We start from the raw sequence: 26,027 nt of genomic DNA, 5'->3' as shown, positions 1-26,027 counted from the left end.
TATATTTTTCCTTTTCCTGATTTTTTTCTCTAGCTTATTTGATTATAAGACTCCATTATATAATAAATATAACATATAAAATGTGTGTTAAACAACTATTTATACATCAGTAAGGCTTTCATCAGCAGTAGGATATTAGCATTATCAATAGTAGCCAGAATATAAAAGTAGGCCAAATGTCCATCAACTGATGAATGGATAAAGAAGATGTGGTGTAGACACATACACGCATGCACACGCGCGTGGGAATATCACTCAGCCATCAAAAAGAATGAAATCTTGCCATCTAGCTCTGTCAGGATGGAGCTAGAATGTATTGTGCTAAGCAAAATAAGTCAGAGAAGACAAATATATGATTTCACTCATATCTGGAAGACACAAAACAGATGAACATATGGGAATGGGGAGAAAAAGAGAGAAGGTGGGGAGGAAAGAAAAATCATAAGAGTCTCTTAATGCTAGAGGACAAACTGAGGGCTGATGGAGGGAGGTGGGAGGGGGATGGGCTAGATGGGGGATGGGCATTTAGGAGGGCACTTGTTTGATGAGTGCTGGGTATTGTATGTCAGTGATGAATCACTGAATTCTACTCCCCTGAAACTAATATGCACAGTATGTTACCTAACTAGAATTTAAATAAAAATTTGAAGAAAAAAACCCCAAAAAACCCACAGCAGGATATTATGTTTGGGGGAGTCAAAATTTACATGCGGATTTTCAACGATGTGGGGTGTGGCAGGGGTGCTCCAATTCCTCCAAGTGTTCAAAGGTCAACTATAATTGGAAACGCAATTGTTGAAACTAGAGAGGCCAAACTAATCAAGTGATGTCCCCTGCCTTTGGTAGAAGAAATATAAACAAAGCCATATGGGAAATGGTTGAGAAACTGATGCTAAAAATAGGTCATAAAGCAAAGAGGACTCTAGCTCTTCGATTGTAAAAGAAGCACCAAGTTCTCCTCACAACAGTTCATCTTATCATGTCTGTATCTCTTGAATAATTGGCTTGAAGGCTACTGAAAAAAAAATTTTTGGTTATGATTTATTTATTTGAGAGAGAGCACATGCATGCATGCACATGCTCACACAAGAGGGAGGGGAAGGGCATAGAGAAAGCGAGAGAATGTCAAGCCGACTGGTCAAATAAATGATCATGGAGCCCAACGTGGGGCTCCATCTCACGTCCTTGTGATTATGACCTGCGACAAAATCAAGAGTTGGATGCTTAACTGACTGAGCCATCTAAGCACCTCTCTACTGAAAAAAAATTTGCTTATATTTCTTCTCCCAAATCAATAAATGAAAAAAAAAAAAGTATCTCTGATTTGACTGAATGAAATCTATCAAAACCTGAGTCATTCCAAGCATGGAGGAAAGGAGGATTAAAATGGTTTTCGTTACAGCACCGATAGCTAAGATTGCTGAGCAGGGCCAACAAGTCAGAAGCTTCCCACAAATTGCTCTCACCACACAAGGACACTACAAAGCTGCATAATTTACCCCCCTGCACAGGGTAGATCCCAGAGGCCCACAAATGCCTTGTAACTTTCCTGGGGTCAACCAGCTTGGACGAGGCAGAGTCCAGGTGGTTCAGGGCACGTCCTCTCACCTTCCTGTCTTCAGGCAAGAAAAATATGGGGTAGAGGCAGGGAGTAGCTGGGGTAAGATTTTTTTTTTTTTTTAAAGATTTATTTATTTGAGAGAGAGAGAGAGAGAGCACACACAAAGGGGTTAGGGGGAGAGGCAGAGGGAGAGAGAGAGAGAATCCCCAGACTCCATGCTTGTCCTCATGACCCTGAGATTACAACCTGTGTAAGACTCTTTTTTAGGAACAATGGCAGATCCTTGTAATGAAATGAAATGAGACTGTGCATGATGAATTTTATACGAGTTGGAAAGGATGAGAACAACACTGGTAACTGTAGGATTACTGTAAGATGTGGGGAGTAATGCTAGTGGGGAACATTTGAAAAACAAGCAGATAATTCTCCCTCTTCTAAACTCCTTTATCATTTGAGCACGTCATCTGGGCCATATTAGGGCTCAAAAGATATTTTGAACTAATAAATTTGTACCTCTATTAAAATAGAACTGGCTTTTGGTGTGCTTTAAATCTCCCTTCCTGCATAGTGTCTTAATATAAATAGTCCCTTGCCTTTATGTAGCAGTTTACAGTCAGATTCTGTGTACCTCATTTTACTGAGAGCAGTTCTATGTAGTTTGAAAGGCCAGCGTTCTTATTCACATTTTAAGGACTTTGAGGTTGAAAGAGAAATGATTTGCTCAAAGTCACATACCTAGCACAGGGGAATGCTTGAACTTCAATTAAGGATTTCTAATTTTGCATCAGCTTTCTTTTAGACATGCAGAGTCCTCTAACAGAAGACTGCCCTTCTGATTCATCATTGCAGTATATCACAGCCAAGCCCTACACCTTACTCAGAATAATATTCCATGAGTATCTGCTGGGTCATTTTTATGAATGAATGATTGAAGGGCAGGAATGAAACCCTCCGAGAAATGGCTGAATGAGATTTGCCTTTGGGCAATTTGACTTTTAGATCTGAGTGGAAAGTGTCCTGGTAAATTCCTCTGTCTACTCACATTTCATTTAAATAAATATCCTCCCAGAGGCCCTCAAAGGAGATAGTTTTGCCACACTTCCCAGCTGAAAAATATCTGTGCTTCGTCCTTCCAGAGGCTATAAATCTCTCTCATCAGTGCCTAACGGTTTTGGGGATGACTCTGAGCAAGTATTCCATTGACTGGAAGAAGAATGTTGTCATCTGCCACAGAGATTTCTCATTATATGTCATCAAATTCAAAACAGAACCCTGTTGGGAATTCTTTCGTGAACAGCATAATCACCCCACATCCTATGGAGTTTGGTAGTAGTGCTCACAATTAGCAACACTGTCACGGGTCAGAAGTGATCCGGGCTAAACAGGAGCTGGGCCAGATGGGTCTTGGTGGGACCCCCTCCCTCTTCAGCCCCATTCAATTAAGCTGTCCCTATGTGTGTGCAAAAGACATAAATCTATCTTTTACTTCTGTGTGTGTTAAAGAAATGCATCCACTTCTATTAACTGAAAGTCAGCTGCTTCTGTTGACAGTGATCAGCGCAGAGCAGACACTTACACCAAAGAAGCAGATCCTGGTGACAGGCCACCGTCCTCAGCAGGCTGGGAAGCAAGAATATCTCGGACATGAACTAACCTGTCCTCGTCGTGGAAGGAAAGGGGCAGCCTCCCAACAGACCCAGGCTTCTATTTCCTCTATTGCAAAATGGCCCCGGTGTGGGAACATGGCTAGTAATCTCCACAGGCACAGAGAACACAAGACCCTGTCTGACGAACAGTGCCGCTGGCCTGCCAGTCATGTGCAGCGGGGTATACTTTGTCTTGGGATCTCCATTTTCCTCCCGACGCTGACAGTTGTTTCTGATTTTCCTGTTCATTTCAAATGGCTCCCCACCCCTACTCCCCTACTCCCCACAAACTTCTGTTCTTCCCTCCTTTATTTGCAGTGGTTCCTAAGCCATGTCTCAACCATTTATACATTAATAAGAAGTTCAGCCAGTGTTTGATTCCCTGTGGATATTACATTATATATTGTATGCATGTGTATACACAGCATAGATTCCATACACATAGTACACATAAACCTATATATAAAATAATAGTAGCTCCTCAATATGGGAAAAAGGTTTTGTGCCTCATTAGAGAATTACTTAGCTTGGCTTCCTTCTTACATATCAGTGTCCTTTTTCTGTCATAAAATAAATCTCAGACAAATTTGGGAACAAGTTTTAAATAAAAAGTAGAAAAATTTCTTTTACTCTTTAGAGGGATAGAAGAATACTATCCCTCAGAATTGACTACCTTAAATATTTTGGGGTATTTTTCTATCTCTTCTCACTTTTAAAATTGTAAAATATTTGTACCTTTAAAAATAAAAGTATAGAGAAACGTTTACTTTCTTGTTTTAGACATGATTCTAACAACGTTGATTTCATTTCCCTCCCCACAGTAGGTTAGAGATAGCAATTTTAAAGCAGGGATATTGACAAAGAAAGATAGCAGGTAGACAAGAATTGAGACTCCCTAACTCTGCTGTCCTATGCTTATCCTCTTGAAGGCTGGTAAGTGAGAAAAGCAGGGTTAGACAAAAGAATTGGGGGCAATAATTCCCTGTATACAACTTGAAACTGAGTCATCAAGACAAGACAACCTACTAAATGGGAGAGGGTATTTGCAAATTATATATCCAATAAGGGATTCATATTTAAAATACATAAATAACTTTACAACTCAACACCCAAAAACCCCAAAACAATCGAATTAAGAAACAGGTAGAGGAACTAAATAGATTTTTTTTTTCCCCAAGAAGACATAAAGATGCCCAAAAAACACGTGAAAAGATGTTTAACATCATTCATCATCAGGGAAATACATATCAAAACCACAATGAGATATTACCTTACACTTGTCGAAATGGCTAATATCAAAAAGACAAGAAAAAACAACTGCTGGTGAGGATCTGGAGAAATGTAACCCTCAGGCACTTTTGGTGAGAATGCAAACTGGTGTTTCCACTGGGAAACAGAAGAGAAGTTTCTCAAAAAACTACAAATAGAAATATCATACATTCTAGTAATTATACTACTGGGTATAGTATCTAAAGAAAATGAAAACACTAATTCAAAAAGGTACATGTACCCCTATTTTATTGCAGCATTATTTACAAGAGCCAAGATATGGAAGCAGACTAAGTGTCCACTGATACATGAATGGAAAAAGAAGATATGGCATATATATAGTGGAATATTACTCAGCCATGAAGAAGAATGAGATCTTGCCATTTGCAGCAACATGGATAGACCCAGAAGGTATAATGCCAAGTGAAATAAGCCAGAAAGAGAAAACCAAATACCATATGACTGAACTCACATGGGAATGTAAGAAATAAAGCAAATGAACAAATAAAGGTGGGGGATGGGGGAGACAAACAAAAACCAGACTCTTAAATACAGAAAACAGGTTGCCAGAGAGGAGGGGGCGGGACAGATGAAATAGATAAGGGGGATTAAGAGTACACTTTCCATGATGAGCACTGAGTAATGTATAGAATTACTGAATTACTATATTGTACACCTGAAACTATATAACATTGTATGTGAATTATATTTCAATAAATCAAGAAAATTAAAAATAAATTAGAGAAGATTGCAAGGTTTGTGATTTATTTTAGCAACCTTTCCATTGAAGTCCAGATCTTTGGGAATTTTAACTTTGGGAAGATATAATATTTGATGTATGCTGAGTTTATATCTTAGTTAACTCTTGCACAAAATTTGTCTTTACAATAAGTGTGTGAGCCCAGGTAGGCAAGCATTTTGCTTAGGAACACAAACACTAAGACCCAACTAGGCCCAGTGTCTTGCCTGGGTTGGCCAAGCACAGTTCTTCTGGGTCCTCACTTTGCCTGTTTCCTGCCCTGCACTGCCACCCTCCTTTCCTTCTCTGGAGAGCTGGGCCAGGGCACTATAAGATCAAAGCTAAGAACACTGATTTGACAAAGGTGGCTTGTCTTAAGTGGTGGGTGGGACACATGCCTGAGGGCCAGACAGTCCAGGTTTGACTCCTGGCTCAGTTACTTATTAGTACGTGACCTCTCTGAGCCCCGATTTTCCTTTCTGTAGCATGGGGAGAATCCTACCTCCATCTTAGGGTCACTGGCATATTTAATGAGCTATTTCACATAAAAGTCCTTAGACAAATACTTGGTGCTAGACAATAAGTACAATATACCAGCATCCAACCTAGAGCAGAATACATGTGATTTTAAGAAAAAATTATGATTTAAGTATAGAAACTTGCATAATGCATTCCTGACTTTCATATAATGTTTTAATGCTTCTGTCCTATCTTATTATTAAGTTGGTTTTGTTCCAATTTAGAAGTTTATTCTTTAAAAGTTAGCGTTAGGACTCAACAAATAAACTATGTTTGAGCTCCAGCATAGTGGCATAGTTTGTCCATGCCTTTGATTCATGGTGTGGTTTAAGTCCCTGCTTTCATCAAAATTTGGGAACAGTGTTAATGACACTGTAGTAAAAGGAAGCTTTTTCACTAAAAAGTTTTAAATACATTAGCCTGGGCTATGCTGTAGTCTCTACCTCAACCCCTACTGTCAAGCCTCTGCAGGGGTCCTGTTTTAGGGAAATGAAGTCACCATTTTTTAAAAAATATATATATAAATATCTTTATTTAATGTCAACTGTGCAATGTGTATAGGAAGCCACAGAAGGATTCTGTTCTAGTGGCAGTTGGGGGTGGTTGAAGTGGCCACTGGAAAGCTGTCAGAAGTTCACATTTAGTCTTAGGAAACAAAAATTCCAGTGTTATTTGATGCAAAATTCCCCTTTTTCTTACTCCATTCTGGAGTGGGCTGGGAAGCTAGGAAGGAAGCTGTGTGGTGGGAGCCGGTGAAAACACCTTTCTTTTCATGCCTATTATTAAAGCAGCTCCATAGGAACCGTACCCTTTCTCACTCTGTTCTCTCCTAGTTATTTGATTATTTCCATTTATGAACTTAATTGCTATGTAATTGTAATCATAATGCAGGTACTACTTTGTATTCTTTATTTTTCACTGAGAAGCAATTAGAAAATGTCTCTACAAAGTCTTCCCTTTTCTCCTTTGAAATTATGTGCTATTTTATAAATTTGGTACAAATTTATGTGACCCTATCTTTGGACATTTTCCAAAATTCATATATATACACATATATATATTTTTTTACATGTAGTTTTTCTTTTTCTTCTTTTGAGTTATTATTTTGGGACCATTTCCCAAAGGTAGAATTAATAGGTCAAAGAATGTGAGCACTTGCAGTTTTTGTCACCTAACACTGTCAGAACTTCGCAAAGTGTGACGAGAATTGTGGGAGTGATTCTTTTTAAAAGAAAATGAAGATGCCCTTCAACGGACGAATGGATAAGGAAGATGTGGTCCATATACACTATGGAGTATTATGCCTCCATCAGAAAGGATGAATACCCAACTTCTGTAGCAACATGGACGGGACTGGAAGAGATTATGCTGAGTGAAATAAGTCAAGCAGAGAGAGTCAGTTATCATATGGTTTCACTTATTTGTGGAGCATAACAAATAGCATGGAGGACATGGGGTGTTAGAGAGGAGAAGGGAGTTGGGGTAAATTGGAAGGGGAGGTGAACCATGAGAGACTATGGACTCTGAAAAACAATATGAGGGGTTTGAAGTGGCGGGGGTGTGGGAGGTTGGGGTACCAGGTGGTGGGTATTATAGAGGGCATGGATTGCATGGAGCACTGGGTGTGGTGCAAAAATAATGAATACTGTTTTTCTGAAAATAAATAAATTGAAAAATTTTTTTAAAAATGAAAAAGGATTTTATATTTTTAAGAAGAGAAAGGCAGGATAGGAGAGTAACTGAAAGAGTAAAAAGGCACAACGAACAACTTTTTTTTTTTTTAAAGATTTTATATATTTACTTGACAGAGAGAGACATAGCGAGAGAGGGAACACAAGCAAGGGGGAGTGGGAGAAGGAGAAGCAGGCTTCCCACTGAGCCAGGAGCCTGAGGTGGGGCTCCATCCAAGGACCCTGGGATTATGACCTGAGCCGAAGGCAGACACTTAACGACTGAGTCACCCATTACCCCAAGAACAACTTTTAAGGACCATTTCCAGATAGAGCATAGTCTTGGAGCCTATGAGGTGAGGCCAGAAGGAGCATGGAAAAGGAGAATTCACCTTTTAAGACAAGACTGCTGACATATGAAGCTAACCTGTAAAAGAGTCCATTTCTCCTCCCTTTTATTTTTATTTATGTTTCCTATTTATTTAAATTCAATTAGCCAACATATCGTACATGCCAATAACGAGCAAGGAAATGGAAGCAGTAATCAAAAACCTCCCAATAAAACAAGAGTATAGGGCCAGACGGCTTCCCTGGGGAAGTCTACCGAACATTTAAAGAAGAAATAATACCTATTCTACTGAAGCTGTTTCAAAAAAAAAAAAAAATGGAAGGAAAACTTCCAAACTCGTTCTACGCTCTTCTCTTTTACTTCAGGGTTACCCAGTGGAATTGTTTCCCTAAATTAGCCTACTGGCGGGGAAGTTTTACTCCCTGGCCTTTGTGATACTCAATCCTCACACACTTCCGGCTTATGTTTAATCATTTGGATGTGCCCTTGGTGAAGTGGGTACTTTTCCAAACTGAAGATTACGAAATGGGCCTCGTATGTCCAGCAATTGACAGGATGTTGAAGTATGCGTTGCCAAACACTGGGGTCCCTGTGTTGAGCCGTTCAATAAATGGGAGAAGGGGGGACATGGAAGAGTTTGAGCTGCAGTTTCCCACTAGCGAGTCTCATTTATATGGCGAAACACCCCACGCATGTATTGCTACTGACAATACTGCGCCGAGTGTTCTCTTATCTGATACTCCCAGGCTTCCACACTAGATATATGCTAGTCATCCTCTGTTTCAGGATCTTTAAAGATAACCTGGCCGAGACCGCTTTTCTTTCTTCAAGAATGTGGGAAATGTAGGCATAAATTCTTTCAGTCCGCACGACTCCCAGACTCCAGGATAGGATGGATTTCAAAAGCAACAGGTCAGATGTAAGTTAAAATGTAATAAATTATTATTTCCCATTAGAAAAGATGAGGAGATCTCACTTTTTAGTCCTGTTTTGAAGCTTTTAGATATTGTTCCGTTGTAAGGAGATACGTGATTTTATCTGATCCTCACAACACTTTTGAGTCAGAAGTATTATTCGTCCACATTAAAGATGGTGGGGGAAACACAGAAAAATAAGTCAAGTTTTCCAAGCTCATGGAGCAGGTGAGCAGTGCAGCTACACACCTCTAACCTGTGCCATTGACCTCTAAGCTCAGTCTCCATCCACGGCAGCACTCCTGGCCAGGATCCTGGTTCAACACATAAAAGGCTGTGTTACCCATTATTATTAATACTGCAAGTGAGGAAAAATATTTGCCTCCCAATTTCAGGATGTGAGGCAGACGGGTATGTGAAATAATCTGGAATCTAATGACATGAAATAAAGTATGCTAAGCTTGTCTTTTGAGCCCTTAGACTCTGTTCCTGTATCCTGAGCTCTTTCCACTATGCCCGCTCCAAGTACTCTTAAGTCAGACTGTTCAGGGCTGTGGCCCAAGAACCTGTATTAAAAACAACAACAACAACACAAGTAGACAAACAAAATGGAAAGGTAAACTAATTTCTTGCATAAGAAAACAGAAAGACTTATAACATTAAGATATCATTTTCCCCTAAGTTAACCTTTATGCTATTACCTTAAAACAATACTTGAAGAAAAAAATTCTTAGAAGTGAGTCACCGATGCCAGAGTTTGCTGAGAAAAACTAACAAGCATGAACAGGCAAGAATTTCTGGAAAAGGAAAGCAATAGCAGGATTTGCTTTAAGGGATTTTTAGAACATATTACGAAGAAGCTGGCTCCTGCCATCTTGCTGCTCTGCCCCCTTCCTCCCACACAGGCCTACGTGATGTACAGTCAATATGTTTGTCTTCCTCAAGTTAGCACCACATTTTTGAAGAGACAAAAGTCTTACGGTGAGCAGAGCACGAGGAGCCAGGGGCAAGAAGAATGAGTTCTAAAGGGCCCCAGAGAGACAACGGCTGAAAAGGTTGAGGAAGACACTGTAAAGGCCTACTTAGCCAGAGTGATTTCGTCTTGGTTAAACAGTGATTTTGTTGTTTATGCAGTAAAACTTATACTGACACTGCCCCCGCCTCCCCAGGCGAACTTACTTAAAAGCAAGTCCGGGGAAACCAGTAAAATATGGTCGACCAGTCCCTGATAACAGAGCCCAAATACAAGCGCGGGCCAGGTCAGGTGGAGATAATAGAGCCCAGATGAAGGGATGAGTCCGGCCAGATGGAGACATCCAATCAGTGGGGCGTGCATACTGTATCCCTAGCTACTGAGGAGTGTGGGCCCCGCCTTTTGGGTGCCTTTTGGGGCCAGTTCTGACCAAAGTGATAGCCTAGTTCAAATAGCTACTATGGGGTGAATTGTAATTCAATTGGCCACCTGTGTGTGACCTAGCATGACTGTGCAGCTTTCCCTGTGTGTTGCAATCTCACTGGCCACCTGTGTGTAGCCAGGCTCAACCACATGGCCTTTGCTCTATAAAAGTTAGTCTGTGAGGTTGGGGGTGGTCGCCCTCTCTCTCTGTAAGAGGCAGCCCCGAACGGTCTGTTTGATTCTGGATGCTTGGCATGAAATAAAGCTTTGTTTGTGACCTTGGGTTTGTATCAGTCTCACTCCTTTGATCATGGACCCTATCAGACACATGTTGCTGAGGGTGTGTGGAGACTGTGATACCTATTAGTCCACAGATACATTTGTATGAAATACTTTGTAAACAAAAGTCTTTCTTCTTGAAAATCTATCTTCTAATCCTTCAACAATGTCATTTCTTTATTCACTTCTGAGTCCACCCTGTTTTCAAACAACAACAACTAGCTTCTGATTTCCCAAATTTCTCCATTTTAAGGAGCAGTGGGGCCTTCGGGGGGAGTGGGGTGCAGGAAGCCATTTCCTCATGTATAGTGTTTGTAAGGCATGTTATTTCCAAGTATTAAGTGGAGTGGCCCAAGTTCAGACCCTCCTGGTAGGTGGCTCTAGTCCCACTAGAATGATTAAGAGCTCCTCTCATAGACATCCTGATTTGTGTGGTAAACTATATGATCACCCTGTTTATAAGGCCAGGGCTACTTATATTTTAGTGTGGGAAGATGATAATCTTTCCTAGATGACCTTGAATGCCTAAGATAGAGAAGAGCGTCCCACCCACCCCAAACTCCCTCAGCTTGAACATGCTTGGGCTGACTCGAGGGCCTTCTGGGATGCAGGCCTGGGAGAGCGCTGAGTCGTCATAAACAAGATAGGGTCCCTGAGTGTTCCTCAAACATGCCGCCTCTAAGCCGCCATTCTGTTTCAGTTAGATAAACGGGTGTGGTAGAAGCCTAATCTTCCCATGGGTGAGGAGATACAGGGAGAAAGGCTCTTTGTGACCGGAAATGCCTCCTCCATCTGTTTGCAATATGAAGGCAGGGAAAGGAAAAAAAGAGAAAGAGATCCATTTAAAGCCACCAAAGACTCCAGGGTCCTCCCCCTCCCCAGTCCCCAGGCACTCATCTTAGTGAGAGGCTTTGATAGGAAGGCTGCTCTGGAAGAGACGCTGGTCTCCGAGCTGCTGTTCAGAGGTCCTGTGACGTGGCAGTTTCTATAGAGACGAGTCTCTTTCCTAGGAGAGCTCTGTAAGCAGGATACACAAAACCCTAGCAACCAGCTGAAGGCTTTTTTTCCTTTTTTTTTTTTAATATGAGGATTTTGTGTACTTGAATTCAAAAGGCTCTCTCTTCCCTGGAAAGGCAGCTTTGTGGCAAGCAGGAAAGGGTGGGCTAGTTTGCCTGGGGGCTGGGAATGTGGAAATAAGATTAGAAGGTGGTAGGTGGACTAGGGTAGGGAGAGGAAGGAAGAGAGGTTGCTCCTTACTGTGCTGGGGCGGTTGGTTTCAGCCTGATTTCATCTTCCAGCCTGCCCTATGGGAGCCCATCCCCACTGCCATAAATCCATGAAATGATACCCCTAGGGAGAAAACAAAACTGTGATTGCCTTAGCAACCTCATTGTTGTCTTCCCTTTCACCTGCCAATTCCAGGGTTTTTTGCAGGGAGAAGTCAAGGGCTCAGGGGGTGGGTGCAAATCTGAGAGCTGTGCAACACAGGGAACCTGCTTACTTGGCATTTAGCAAATGATCCATTCAGCTGCTCTTCCCATCAGATCAGCACAAACATCACTTCTCAAGGGAAGTCTTCTTTCTTAAGGAGGGACTGCATTTGGCTACATGTAAAGGGACCCAGCTGAGGACTTGAACCAAAGAGGGATCATTTTTCACCTAAGAGGGAATCCAGAAGGGGGCAGTTCAGGGCCTGCCAGCTCCACAGTGCCATCCAGGTCCCGGGTCCCTCTGTCTTTGCCTGGCCATTCTTGAAATGTTTCGTCCTCACGGTTCCTCTGTGGTCAAAGATGGCTGTTCCAACTCCAGTCATCATCCCAGGCAAGATGAAGAAGTAGCAAAATCGATGAGGGAGAGGCAGTGCCCACACTGAGAAGCAAGACCTTCCCCAGTAGATTTCTACTTCTACCTCACTGAGCAGGACTGAATCCTGTGGTTCCCACCTTCAGGGAAGCTGGGAAATATGGGGTTTTGAATTGTTTCTTAGCTGAGCAAATTGCCACCATAAAGAGTGGCTGTGTTTTAAGAGCAAAGCTAAGAATAACTATGGACAAATAATTACTGGCAGATGCCACTTCTGCCCTGATCATCTCTCCACAGCTACTACCTCCAGGTTAGACGACCTCTCGCTGCTCTACACCCTCATGTAATGGCGTGCTGAAAATGTTTAACAGCCAGCTCCCTGGGACAAACAAAAAGGGCAGTAACTGGTAACATTTGCTGATTTCTGTGGTAGAAATACCTCCATCATGACCAATTTCAAGCCATCGATATGATGTCCATGAATACAGAGTTGGGGATCGATACAAGGCAATACAGTATTCTATCTATTATTGAAAATACAAAAGACACATATAATCTCAAGAGCAGAAATAATACAGAAATGTAAAATAATTAGGGTTTCCATCTCTGCTCTACAGATATGCCTTAGAAATTGAGGAGCATGGTAGAGCATTCCTAGCTTAGAGAGCTCAGCGCCACAAATCCTAGCTTTGCATTTAGTTCGTGACCTATCTCTTAGAAGATTAATATGTGGTTACCATTCTAACATAATTCAAGCCTTACTCATGTGTCAGAGCCTACTGCTTCGGTCTCTAACACTCATGCAGGAATAAGACAAGAAAACTGGCACCTCTGCCCCCAACTCTTTGGAGACAGTGTAGCATTGAGATGTGTTAAGGAAGGAAAATAGGAGAATGGAGTGGAAGGTTACTGAACTGTATTTGTAACCATGGCTGGCACCACAGCTGAAGAAAGGAGAAGCTACAAAGTCTGCATGTATCTCTGTGTTGGAACCTGACCTTGTGATTCTGAACACTCACACCTTTTATGAGCCCTGCATTCAGTCAATTAACTGGAAAGCTGTTTTTCATTTTCTGCTGTTAAAGCCAAACTACATGAGGTATGGGTTTCAGGGTTTATTGCCTGTATACATTAACAAGTTTTCTCTTCTAACATGAGATGCAATGTTGTCAAGTAAACAGAAGATAAGGCTACCTATGCTGCTGCCCTTTGGACTAATCACTGGAGACTGGACCTTTCTGGATGCACTCAAAAAAGCTTAAAAAGTATAGCATTCTGTATGCTCACCTAAGATGGTGAGCAAGATTGGTTTCTTTGTGAAACCAAGGGCAAGATGTAACCAGCAGCCTCATTCTCAGGCTGTGAGAAAACTCAATTCATCAAAAATGACATCAGGCAGAGTCTGTGACTTGATTTATTAAAAACATTTATTCCTGGGCTCTTTTGGGGACTGGAAGGCTCTAAAAAAAGTACAGACTTAGTTTCAGGTCCTGATGTAGAGCAAATGCAGTTCCAACTTATTGTGAATGGGCCATTATCCAAGCCTGGGGTTTCGGCTTGTGTGGAAACCTCTAGATAACTGCTGTTGGACATCAGCTTGACGTGCCCAAGGAAGTGTGTAATATTTGTTTTTTGCAGGCTAATGGACGACACCGTCCCTCTAGTGTACATACCTGAATTGCAGGCCCAGTGCCTTGGAAGGACCAATCAGTAAAAGGAAGGAGAGACGTCTTGCAAATTCAAATATTATAGTAACTTAGATTTTTATAGCACTTACAATTTTAAAAGTTCTCTCACATGCACTCTCTCTTTTGACTCTCACAGCCATTCTGTGAAAAATGGCTAGCATTTCATTTTACAGATGAAGTTATAAAGATAAGGTATGTATTCAAGACTAGAGTTATTAATAGACTCAGGTTTCCTGACTTTAAATTTCAGCCTCTTTCTACCATATCATGGTTCTATCCTCTTCCAAACATCAAAATGAACTTGCTCTGTGTTCTGGCCAGGTCTGAGAAATAACTACAATGTGAAAGTGATTATTATTTTCCTTTGTCCAGTCAACGTATTGCCCTTGCCCTATGTAACAGTTCAAAAAACAATTGTTTTACAAGGAAATGCTTTCTTTTAAAGATTTTATTTATTAATTTGAGAGAGAGAGCAGGAGAGCGAGTGAGCAGGGGAGGAGCAGAGAGAGGGAGAAGCAGGTTCCCCCTGAACAGGGAGACCAATGCAGGACTCAGTCCCAGGACCCTGAGATCATGATCTGAGCCAAAGGCAGAGGCTTACCCCACTGAGCCACCCAGGGGCCCCTATAGGGAAATGCTTCAACCTTAAAAGAGAGTCCCCAAATAAACTGATACTTGTATGATCAATTAATATACAGCAAAGGAGGCAAGAAAATGCAGTGGGGAAAAGAGTCTCTTCAACAAATGGTGGTGGGAAAACTGGACAGCTACATGCCGAAGAATGAAACTGGACAGAACTGAACCACTTTCTCATACCATACACAAGAATAAACTTAAAATGGATTAAAGGCCTGTAAACATAAAAAATTGTGGAAAAAACAGAGGCAGTCCTAATACACCTCAACAACATTTTTCTAGATAAGTCCTCTTACACAAGAGAAACAAAAGCAAAAATAATCTACTGAGAGATCTTTGGCATAGTGAAGGAAACCATCAATAAAACAAAAAGACAATCTAGTGAATGGGAGAAGATATTTGCAAAGGACACATCCCATAAGAGATTTATATCCAATGCTACCATGTGGTGGAACTTAATAAAAATTTATTTAAGGCCCCCCCCAAAAAGAGATTTATATCCAAAAACATATAATTTATATCCAAAAATTTATATATATATGAATTTTATAAATATATATAGCCAAATTTATATCTAAAAACATATACAAATATATAAATATAAACATATATATATATGTTAAAAAACTTATACCACTCAACCCAAAAAATCACAAACAATCCAATTAAAAAATGGACAGAGGACCTGAATAGACATTTCTCCAAAGAAGACATACGGATGGCCAACCGACACATGAAAAAATGCTCACCATCACTTGGCATCAGAGAAATGGAAATCAAAGCCAAAATGAGATACCACCTCATACCTGTCAGAATGGCTAAAATAAAAAACACAAGAAACAACAAGTGTTGGAGAGGTTGAGGAAAAAAGAAAATGCTTGTGCACTGTTGGTGGGAGTGCAAACTGGTCCAGTCACTGAGGAAAACAGCATGAAGGTTCTTCAAAAACATTAAAATAGAAATACCGTATGATCCAGGAACTCCACTAGTAGGTCTTTCCCTAAAGGAAAAAAAAAAAAGACTTATCTGAAAAGATACATACACCCCTATGTTTACTACAACTTTATAATAAATAGCCAAGATATGCAAACTCAGTGTCCATCAATAGGAAAATGGATAAAGAAGAGGTGGTGTAAATACATATATATTTATACAATGGAGTATTAGTCATAAAAAAGAATGAGAGCTTGCCATTTGTGACAATATGGATGGACCTAAAGGATATTAGGCTAAGTGAAATAAGTCAGAGAAAGACAAATACAATATGATTTCACTTATATGTGGGATATAAAAAAAAAAAATGAACTAACAAGGAAACCAAAGGAGGGAGGGGGGCAGGAAAAAGCCAAAGAATGTTTTTGCTACCTTCCACTGCCCTAAAATAAAAGCTATGGATGTTAAGTATCCTCAAGTCAGGCACACGTTGTACACACACATAATACACATTTAACACATAATACAGGCATACACACAACATGAGTACCTATGGGCTCCTTTCTAAATGGATCTTCCTTTCCTGTACTTTCCGCCATAGGCCTTGTCTTTGCCATGACACAGAATAGAGTGGAGAAGAAGGTGACCGAAGAGAAACACAGGACCCTTCTGCACAGATCTATCTGGTGCTCAGGGCCGTGCCACCAGAGGCCTGCCACTTCCACCAGGGTCCAGGCACCAGCTACCACGGAGCAGAGAGCCGGTGCTAGAGTGGGAGGGCCTAGCCAGCCACCTGGAAGGGGAATCTTTCCATGGAGCTGCTCTTATTTTTATGTGCACAGAAAATCATTGCCCCCCAACTTTGGATGCAATTACTCTTTCCCAAGTATTTAGGTGCTTTTCAACATGAGCTGCCAAACTACAGGTACTCAGAAAAGACCCTGGGTAAACCCGTGCAGCCTGTCCTCAGCCTGGTTCCTGGATACTGCAGGAAACTCTCCCAAAGGAGAGAGAAAAGAGACTGGGCAGCCCTTTATCTGAAGACTTGGTCACTGGCATAGAGCCCACCTTTCCAGGGCCACTGCCAGGGATCACCCAGGTGGATGGACACATTGTACATGTGTAGTAGGGGTAGGGCGGGGGGAAGGGTGCATTTCACATACTCTGGTCTGACTTGTAGTCCTTGAATCTGTATCACTCATCTCATATCCTAGAACCAGCCCCTAAGTTAAGTGCTTTGGGCAGTGCAAAAATGGTCAGAGGGAAGGGAGCTGAATTCTGAAGAGGAGGAGAAATATGAAAACACTGTGAAGGGAAAGAAAGATGTGGACGGTGGCTTGAATGGAGAGAGACCCAGAGAAATAAATTCTCCTTCCATTACCAGAGGTACTAAATGGATGGACTTGTCCCTGCAACAAGGTAACAGGCAGCTAGTCAAGACAGAGACATCCGTGCCTGCCTACAGTCCAAAAGAAAGGGCAGCAGTTTTCTGTTTTGTTAGATAAGCAGGATGGAAACCTTGAGAGCTTGCTTGATTTCATCAAATGCTTTTGCTGATTAAAGACTAGAAGCTGCGTGGATTCTTTAACTCCTCCTTCTAACAAACATGTGCGGTAGAAGAGACGCACAAACATTTACCTGAATTTAAACTTGCTCCTAAGGTCCCAACAACAGCAGGCATCCAGGCTGGTGCTTACCGTTCTCTTGAAGACACTGAAGGCCTGGAATCCAACAAGGGAACGGAGTCCAAGCATGAGTCCCCGGCAGAAGCCGAGAGAGTTGGGAATCACCGACTGATGTTACAAACAGCAGCGCTTCGGGTGCAATCGCTGTCTCTAGAAGCTGCAAAACAAAGACAAACGCATCTCTGAAGTGCATGCTGGCCTCAGGATGGTATCCTGGGTGGGCCTAGTGAGAAAGGAAGGGAAGAACCAAACAGGCTGGAGGTAAAATGACTGTGTGGCTTGACTCTACGCGCTCCCCCCACCACCACCACCTACCAGGTTCCTGGGCTCAGGCTGAAGGTTAAGCTCTTCCAAGGAAGATAAGGATCCTCCTGGGTAAGAGGCCAGCTTATGGGAAATGCAAAAGAGATTCTGTCCCTGAGTGAGAAGCCCTGACACCTACCTACTCTGAGTGGGTGTCAGAGCACACAGGCCTACTTGCATGAGGGCAAAACCTTGGCTGCATCATAGCAACACTTCTGAGCTCAGCCAACAAAACCAGAGGGAGTCCTGAGGGTCTCAACTGAGAACAGGATCTTTCCTTTGTGCTCAGTTACTCCTTTATCTTAAGGCACACTATTTCTCTCAAGAAGACAGAGTCTGGAAAACAATCTTTATTGAAGACCATAAAATTGGAATGCAGCAGTGGGTTCCCAAACCCTATTCTCTCATTTTGATTAGCTGAAGAAACAGAGGTCAAGTCCCCACAGTTAGTGGTAGAGTTAAAAGTAGAGCCTGGATTTCCTTGTTTTCATGTTAGCCTCAGTGCACCCCACCCTGCTACCTCTACTTTGTGCCCTCTGTAGGGATTTCCAGCCAATCCACCAGGCTCTGTGAACCAAGAGTTTTTTTAATGGACTATTTTTCTTTCTTTCTTTCTTTCTTTTTTTAAAGATTTTATTTATTTATTTGACAGACGAGATCACAAGTAGGCAGAGAGGCAAGCAGAGAGAGGGGGAAGCAGGCTCCCTGCTGAGCAGAGAGCCCGGTGCGGGGCTCAATCCCAGGACCCTGGGATCATGATCTGAGCCGAAGGTAGAGGCTTTTATTTTTTTTTTTAAGATTTTATTTATATATGATAACACAAGCATGGGGGAGCTGGAGAGAAAGAAGCAGGCTCCCCACTGAGCAGGGAGCCCAATATGGGGCTCGATTCCAGGACTCCAGGATCGTGACCTAAGCCAAAGGCAGGCACTTAACAACTCAGCCACCCAGGCGCCCCCAAAGACAGAGGCTTTAACCCACTGAGCCACCCAGGTGCCCCATTCATGGACTATTTTTCAAGAGCAGTTTAGGTCAACCTCAAAATTGAGTGGAAGGTCCAGCGATTTCTCTCACACACAGAGCTTCCTCCATGATCAATACTCCTCCCAACCCTGCCCCAGAGTGGTCCATTTTTGACATACTGAACCTACACTGATACCCCATAGTCACCCAAAGTACATAGTTTATATTAGGTTTCACTCTTGGTGGTGTATTATTATATCATCATACTGAGTAGTTTCACAGCCCTACAAGCCACTGCACAGAGAATTTTCATGACAGCTCTTTTAACAAAGAGCCAATCATAGGGCTTCGCTTCTTTTAGTGTGGGATTCATGTCTGGCACATAGTTGTTTGGGTGCTCACTGGCTTGAAGACGTTCCCCTCCCTCACATTCCTTGTTGGCACCTTGGATGGAAGTGTTTTCGACATGCAGGTCCAGAATTAGGGCGTAAGCATGTCTGCCTGACAGACAGGATCAAGGCAGGACCAAGTTGTGATGTAGAGTTGTCACTGTAGACAAAGTTTGTCATTGGAAGCTCCTACTTCTACCACCCCCCCCACACCAATACCTGTGGGCATACACACACACACACACACACACACACACACACACACGCATGTCCCCTCTATTCCTTTCTTCCAGTACAGTCAACGGCTCTCTATCCTTAAGGATCCTAGTGCCCTTTCGCAACATCGTCTGTTCTATCAAAGAAAAATGCTTCTGGGAAAGGATCCAGTGCCAATTATTTGCTATTCAGTGTTGACTGAAGCTATTATAGTTTCCTTCCCAGGGTTGTGTGCACCATGGGCCTTGGTTCTCCTTTTTAAATGAAAAGCTTTTATGTTTTAAAAATTTCCAGTACTTAAAAGCATGTAGGAAGAAAAAGGTCCTTTCCTTGGTCCTTGAAATTGCCCCAAATTGCATTTGTTCCTTCTGCTTTGCATAGCACAGGGTCTGGCCTCCCTACAGCCAGAGACAATAATGAAGAGCCCACACAGGATATAAAGGTGATTTGAAACAGAAAAGGTCATTTGAGCAAAAACTAAAGTTTAATTTTTCCAGAATATAAAGCAGGTTAAGAATACACCCCTGGCTTTCATACTGTGGGGGCCGATGTGCTGGTGTTAGAGAAAAGAGCATTGGAGAGACTTGGATCCCAGTCCTGGGTCTACGTAAAAGTAGCTGCATGGCATTCCAAGTCACTGTACTTCTCTGAGCATTGATTCTTCCCTTCTAAAATGTAGGTTGAAGATCTATAAAGAACTCCTCAAACTCAACACTCAAAGAACAGATAATCATGTCAAAAAATGGGCAGAAGACATGAAGAGACACTTCATACAAATGGCTAATAGTCACATTGAAAAAATGTTCATCATCATTAGCCACTGGGGAGATTAAAATCAAAACCACCTTGAGGTACCAACTTACAACAAGTGTTGGAGAGAATGTGGAGAAAGAAGAACCCTCTTACACTGTTGCTGGGAATGCAAGTCGGTGCAGCCACTTCGGAAAACAGAGTGAAGATTCCTTAAGAAATTAAAAATAGAGCTACCCTATAATCCTGCAATTGCACTACTGGGTATTTACCCCAAAGATACAGATATGGTGAAAAGAAGGGCCATATGTATCCCAGTGTTCATAGCAGCAATGGCCACAGTTGCCAAACTGTGGAAAGAGCCAAGATGCCCTTCAGTGGATGGATGGATAAAGAAGATATGGTCCATATGCACAATGGGATATTATGCCTCCATCAGAAAGGATGAATACCCAACTTTTGTATCAACATGGACAGGACTGGAGGAGATTATGCTGAATGAAACAAGTCAAGCAGAGAGAGTCAACTATCATATGGTTTCACTTACTTGTGGAGCATAAAGAATAACATGGAGGATATTAGGAGAAGGAAAGGAAAAATGGGGAAATCGGAGGGAGAGATGAACCGTGAGAGACTGTGGACTCTGAAAAACAAACTGAGGGTTTTGGAGGGGAGGGGGATGGGGTTTGGGTGAGCCTGGTGAGCACGTATTGCTTGGAACACAGGGGGTGGTGCATAAACAGTGAATCTCAGAACACAGAAAAAAATAAAATTAAATTTAAAAAACCTCAAAAAGTAAAAAAATTAAAATTAAAATAAAATGTGTGGCTTGGATTAAATGGTTTCTGCAATTCCTTCTAGCTCCAACATTGTTCCGTTCTATAGTTCAGAGAAGGAACTAAAAGGAATCCAGATGAATCCAGGTTGCCAGACTTCCTTCATCCTTTCCTTTTGACAAAGGTGATCGAAGTGATTTGAAGAAGCTATTTTCACCAAACTTTCATGCTGCTCTCTCCCAGGAAGAAGGTGCTAATGCCCAGCAGATTACAAATACACTATGACAAAGAACCCAGCTCCATTTATAAAAGAAAGCATATTGATTTTTAGAATAGCCATCTCCTAGTGTATGTAATTTTTAGCCAAACCAAGGAAATTTATGAAGGTTCAGCTTCATCTTATAAAATTTTTAAATCAGTAAGTGCTGCCTGGAAGAATCTGGCCATTATGGTATCTCAAAGAGGCACAAGAATAGTTATATTGGTATTAGGTGCAACAGACAAAGCAAGTGTTATAACAGGGAAATTCTGGGTTGTTGTATCTGGTAGAAAGCACACTAGCCTTCGAACTGAAGTTCAGACTCCTAGATACAACTTCTGCCTCTAATGCCAACTGGTAAGCTGCATCACTAAGGTAGGGACTATACCTGTCTTGCTGACTATTGCAAGCAATAGAGTGCACATAGTAGGGACTCAATAAATATTTTTTAAATCAACATTTTGCAGTGTCACATAATCACTGACCCTTTACTTACTTGCTCTTTTGTTTGATTCCTTCTTCAGTCTCCCTGTCACCATTTCTTAATCTAGGTCATTATTATTTCTGCCTAGGTTGTTGTAATAGGGTCCTAACATGTTCCCTGCCTCTGGTCTTGCCCCCTTCTAGCCCATTTTCCAAACTGCAGCCAGAGCAGTCTTTCTGAAATCAATGATCAGACCATGTTACTCCATGTTTGAAAATCAGTCCTCTAAACTGTCAAATTTATTGGCGTAACATTGTTCACAATACCCTCTTACTTTGTTCTAATGTCTGTCATATCTATATGTCTCTTTACTTAGTAGCCCAACATGTGGTATTCAGTAAATGTTCCATATGTACTTGAGAAGCATATGTTCTGAAGTTGTTTGTTGCAATGTTCAATTCTGTCAAATGGTCTAATCATATTGTTCAAGCTTGTTTCTGTAATGACTTTTTGCATCTACTTGTTCTATCAGTTACTGAGTTATATTAAACTTTTATTTATGTCTTTATGTATTTAGTAGGCTCCACACCCAGCATGGAGCCCAGTGTGGGGCTTGAACTCATGACCCTGGGCTCAAGACCTGAACTGAGAGCACGAGTTATGCTTAACTGACTGAGCCACGCAGGTGCCCCTAAAATCTTCACTTACGATAATGCATTTTAATCTATTTCTCCTTTTAGTCTATCAACTTTTGCTTTACATATTTTAAAACTCTTAAGATCACACAATTTAGAATCTTCCTGTTGACTTTACCCTTAAGGCATAATGAAAAACTGGAGTTTAGCTAGAGTTGTTAATTTTACTCATCTTTTCAGCATCATATATCCAGTAATACTTCTGAAATTAATATACCCACACTCATATTTGCTTTGTATATGTATCTTTTTCCATCCTTTTATTTTGAATCTATGTCTTTGTAACACACACATACACACACACACACATATATGTATATATAATCTCGTCTCCTGGTTTCTGACATGGTGGTCCTAAAATTCTTATAATCTCCTGAGTAATAGGGGTGCTAGGAGTATCTTCTGTTGTAATATTGTTCTTTTTACCTCAGTTCTTAAATCCTTTGGAATTTCTTGGGTGATAGAAATGTTTTTTGTTTTAATAAGGTGACTCTTAGTGGACTCCTGGGTGGAGGCCTGTCACCAGAAAGATCAGCCATGACTGGATGATCAGTCTGTGGCTCAGTCCGTTAAGCATCTGCCTTTTGCTCAGGTCATGATCTTGAGGTCCTTGAGGTCCCACATCAGTCTCCCCACTCAGCTAGGAACCTGCTTCTCCTTCTCCCTCTGCCTGCCATTCCCCCTGCTTGTGCTCTCTCTCTGTCAAATAAATAAATAAAATCTTTAAAAAAAAAATCAGCCATAATTAGAAGTGTGGGACTTTCAGCCTTACCACCTATATTCCAGGGAGCAGGAGATTGAATTAATAATTGCTCATGACGATGTGATAAAGTCTCCATAAAAATACCTGAAAGTTCAGAGAGCTTTCTAGGGTTGATAAATACATCCATGGGCTGGGATGAGCCTTCCAACTTTAAGGGACAAAAGCTCTTGCACCTACCCTATGTATTTTTCTATCTGACTGTTCATCTGTATCCTGTGTCATTTTCTTTATAAAGTGTAATAAACTAGTAAATGTATGTGTTGCTCAATTTCTGTGAGTCATTACAGCAAATTATTAAACCTGAGGAAGGCTTTATGGGAACTCCTGATTTGCAGCCAATTTGGACAGAAGAGTGGGTAACCTGGGAACCCCCTACTTGCCATTGGCATCTTAAGTGGGGCAAATCTTGTAGGACTGAGACCATAACTTGAGGGATCGGATGCAGTTAAGAAGAGACTGTGAAAATTTTGTTGAATTAAACAACACCAAGATGGTGTTGGAGAATTGGTCATGTGGGGAAAATATCTACACACTAGGTGGCCAGAAGCATTCAGTGAGTAGAGGAAAGAAGGTTTTTCTTTTTTTAAATTTTTTAAAAAAGATTTTATTTATTTATTTGACAGAGAGAGATCACAAGTAGGCAGAGAGGCAGGCAAAGAGAGAAGCAGGCTCCCTGCTGAGCAGAGAGCCCCATGTGGGGCTTAATCCCAGGACCTTGGGATCATGACCTGAGCTGAAAGCAGAGGCTTTAACCCCCTGAGCCACCCAGGTGCCCCAGAAAGAGGGTTTTTCTGTCCCCCTTTCAATCCTTATACATAAGTCTGTCTTTTAGAAAGAACATTTGTTTTTTATTTTTAAATAATATTTAAAATCTTTGTCTTTAATTCACTGTATGTTCTTTTTTTAATTGCTGTCAGTACTAATATATTTTGTTTTATGTATACAACTTTATACCAATAAATTTAACAATGTAGATGAAATGAAAAAGTTCTTGAAAAGCACAATTTCCTAAAATTAACGCTAAAATAAGTAGAATATTCTCATAGCTATTAAATAATTTGGATTTCTAATTTAAAATATTCAGTTACAGAAAACTCCAGTCTTAAATGGCTTCCCTAGTGATTTATTCCAAATATTCATGGAAGAAATAATACTAATCTTATAAAAAGTCAACTAGAAAAGAAGAAGAACAAGAGTGAATAATTTTCAGCTCATTTTATACAAGCAGCATTCCTTTCAAGAGGTGATACTAATGTCTGAGAATAACATTTCAAGAAAGGGAAATCACAAATCAAACTCACTTAGGAGCATATGTGTGAAAATCATAAACAAACCTTTAATCAATAAAATCTATCAATAGAGTATGAAGGTAATACATAATGTCTATATTCTAGAAATGTAAGGCTGATGTAACATACAAAAACCAGCCAATGCAATTCATTATATTTATAGAATAGAGGAAGAAAATCATAATCATCTCAATATATGTAGGAAAAGTCATTTTGATAAAACTCAACATCTATTCCTGAGAAAAATAAAAATTCTCAGAAAAGCTAAGAATAAAAGGGAATGTTCTACAGCAATGTATACTTGATGGCAAGATATTTATTACGTGCTTCCCTGAGTTCAGCAACAAGACAGCAATGTCCACTTTCACCATTATTATTCAGTATTGTACTGGAGGTCCCATTTAGTACAATAAGCTTAGCAAAAAGGAGGTAAAATGAATGGAAAGGAAGAAATAAAGCCAGTATTCTTTATAAACTATATGATTGTATACATATATAATTGAAAAGAATCAGTCAAATACTATTAAAATTAAATAGTATACACTATCACTCTACACAAGGTCAACGTATAGAAACTACTTGTATATGCAACAAATAAATTTTTTTAAAAATACCATTTAGCATAAAAAAATAAAATGTCTAGTAATAAGTCTAAGATGCACAAGGCCTCTGTACTAAAGTGTTTAAGACATTTCTGAGAGAAATTTTAAAAATATTTTATTTATTTGACAGAGAGAGAGAAAGAGAACAAGCAAAGCAGAGGAAGGAGCAGAGGCAGAGGGAGAAGCAGGCTTCCTGCTGAGCAGGGAGCCTGATTTTGGACTCAATCCCAGGACCCCAGAATCATGACCTGAGCCAAAGGCAGATGCTTAACCAACTGAGCCACCCAGGTGCCCCAAGAGAAATATTTTAAGTCCTCAGTAAATGGATAGACATATCAAGTTCATGGGTTGCAAGACTCAATACTGTTAAGATGTCAATTTTTCTCAAATTGACCTACAGATGAAATGTAATCCCAATCAAAACCTCAGCAGGATTTTTTAAAAATAAGAATTACCAAAATCCTAAAATTTATATAAATATGCAAAAAATATAAAATAGACAAAACAAATTTGAAAACAAAGGAATAGACCTAGACAAATTATGTTACCTGATTTTGAGACTAATTTATTATAAAATTCACTATGGTATGGACAAATAAATAAATGGAACATATTAGAGTCCATAAATAGACCCACACAAAATGATCAACTGATTTTAGAAAAAAGCTCCAAGATAACTCCATGGGAAATTCCAACAAATTATACAGAAACAACATATCCATATGGGCCAAATGAATCTCAACTCCTACTATATACCATAACAAAAATTTGTTTGAGCTAGACCATAAATCTAAGTGCAAAAAAGAAAAAACTTCTATAAGAGAACAATTATTTTCATATCCTGGATTAAGCAATAGTTTCTTATATAAAGCACAAAAAAAATCACAGGAAAAAAAATTGAAAATTTTTAAATCAAAATTAAAATTCTGCCTTCTGCTCTTCAAAAGACTCTATTAAAGAAAGTGAGAAAGCAAGTCACAGATGAGAAAAAAAATATGTGCGATACATATATCTCAATAAGGACTTGTGTCCTGATGTAAAAAGGTCTCCTGAATAACAATAAAAAGCCAACAATCTAATCTTCTAAATGGGCAAATGACCTGAAGAGACACTTAGCAAGAAGATATATGAATGGCCAATAAAAAGATTCTCAACATTGTTAGTCATTAGGGAAACGCACATCAGCACCATGGGGTATGACTTCACACCCCATGGAATGGCTAAAGTTAAAAAGACAGACAATACTGTCTGTGTTGATGAGAATGTGGAGAAACAAGAATTTTCAAAAATCATTGCTAAGAGTTTAAAATGGTACAGCTGCTGGGGGACACATGTTGGCAGTTGCTAGTAAGGCCAAACTTACATATACCCTATAACCCAGCAATTCCACTCCCAAGTATTTACCCAACAGAAATGATTGTATATGCCCACCAAAGATGTCTAAAAGAATATTCCTAACAGCTATCCATAATTTCAAAATCTGGACTCAGTTTAAATGTCTATTAACCACT

General features: G+C 40.5%; 1 long non-coding RNA gene across 1 annotated transcript in view; it reads left to right on the top strand.

Moving 5' to 3' along the window:
* The window catches only part of LOC101676360, a 177,198-nt gene extending 172,470 nt beyond the window's left edge, over window positions 1–4,728 (top strand). The window contains exon 4 of the long non-coding RNA XR_001181566.2: window positions 3,113–4,728. This is a non-coding gene — a long non-coding RNA (uncharacterized LOC101676360). The remainder of the gene's footprint in view (window positions 1–3,112) is intronic.
* Window positions 4,729–26,027: the final 21,299 nt, after the last annotated feature.

The sequence above is a fragment of the Mustela putorius genome, unplaced genomic scaffold (assembly GCF_011764305.1).
Source record: "Mustela putorius furo isolate JIRA1106 unplaced genomic scaffold, ASM1176430v1.1 tig00000145_pilon_pilon_pilon, whole genome shotgun sequence".
NCBI lineage: Eukaryota > Metazoa > Chordata > Mammalia > Carnivora > Mustelidae > Mustela > Mustela putorius.
The sequence above is the reverse complement of the archived record's forward strand: the minus strand, read 5'-3'. Positions and strand labels throughout refer to the sequence as shown.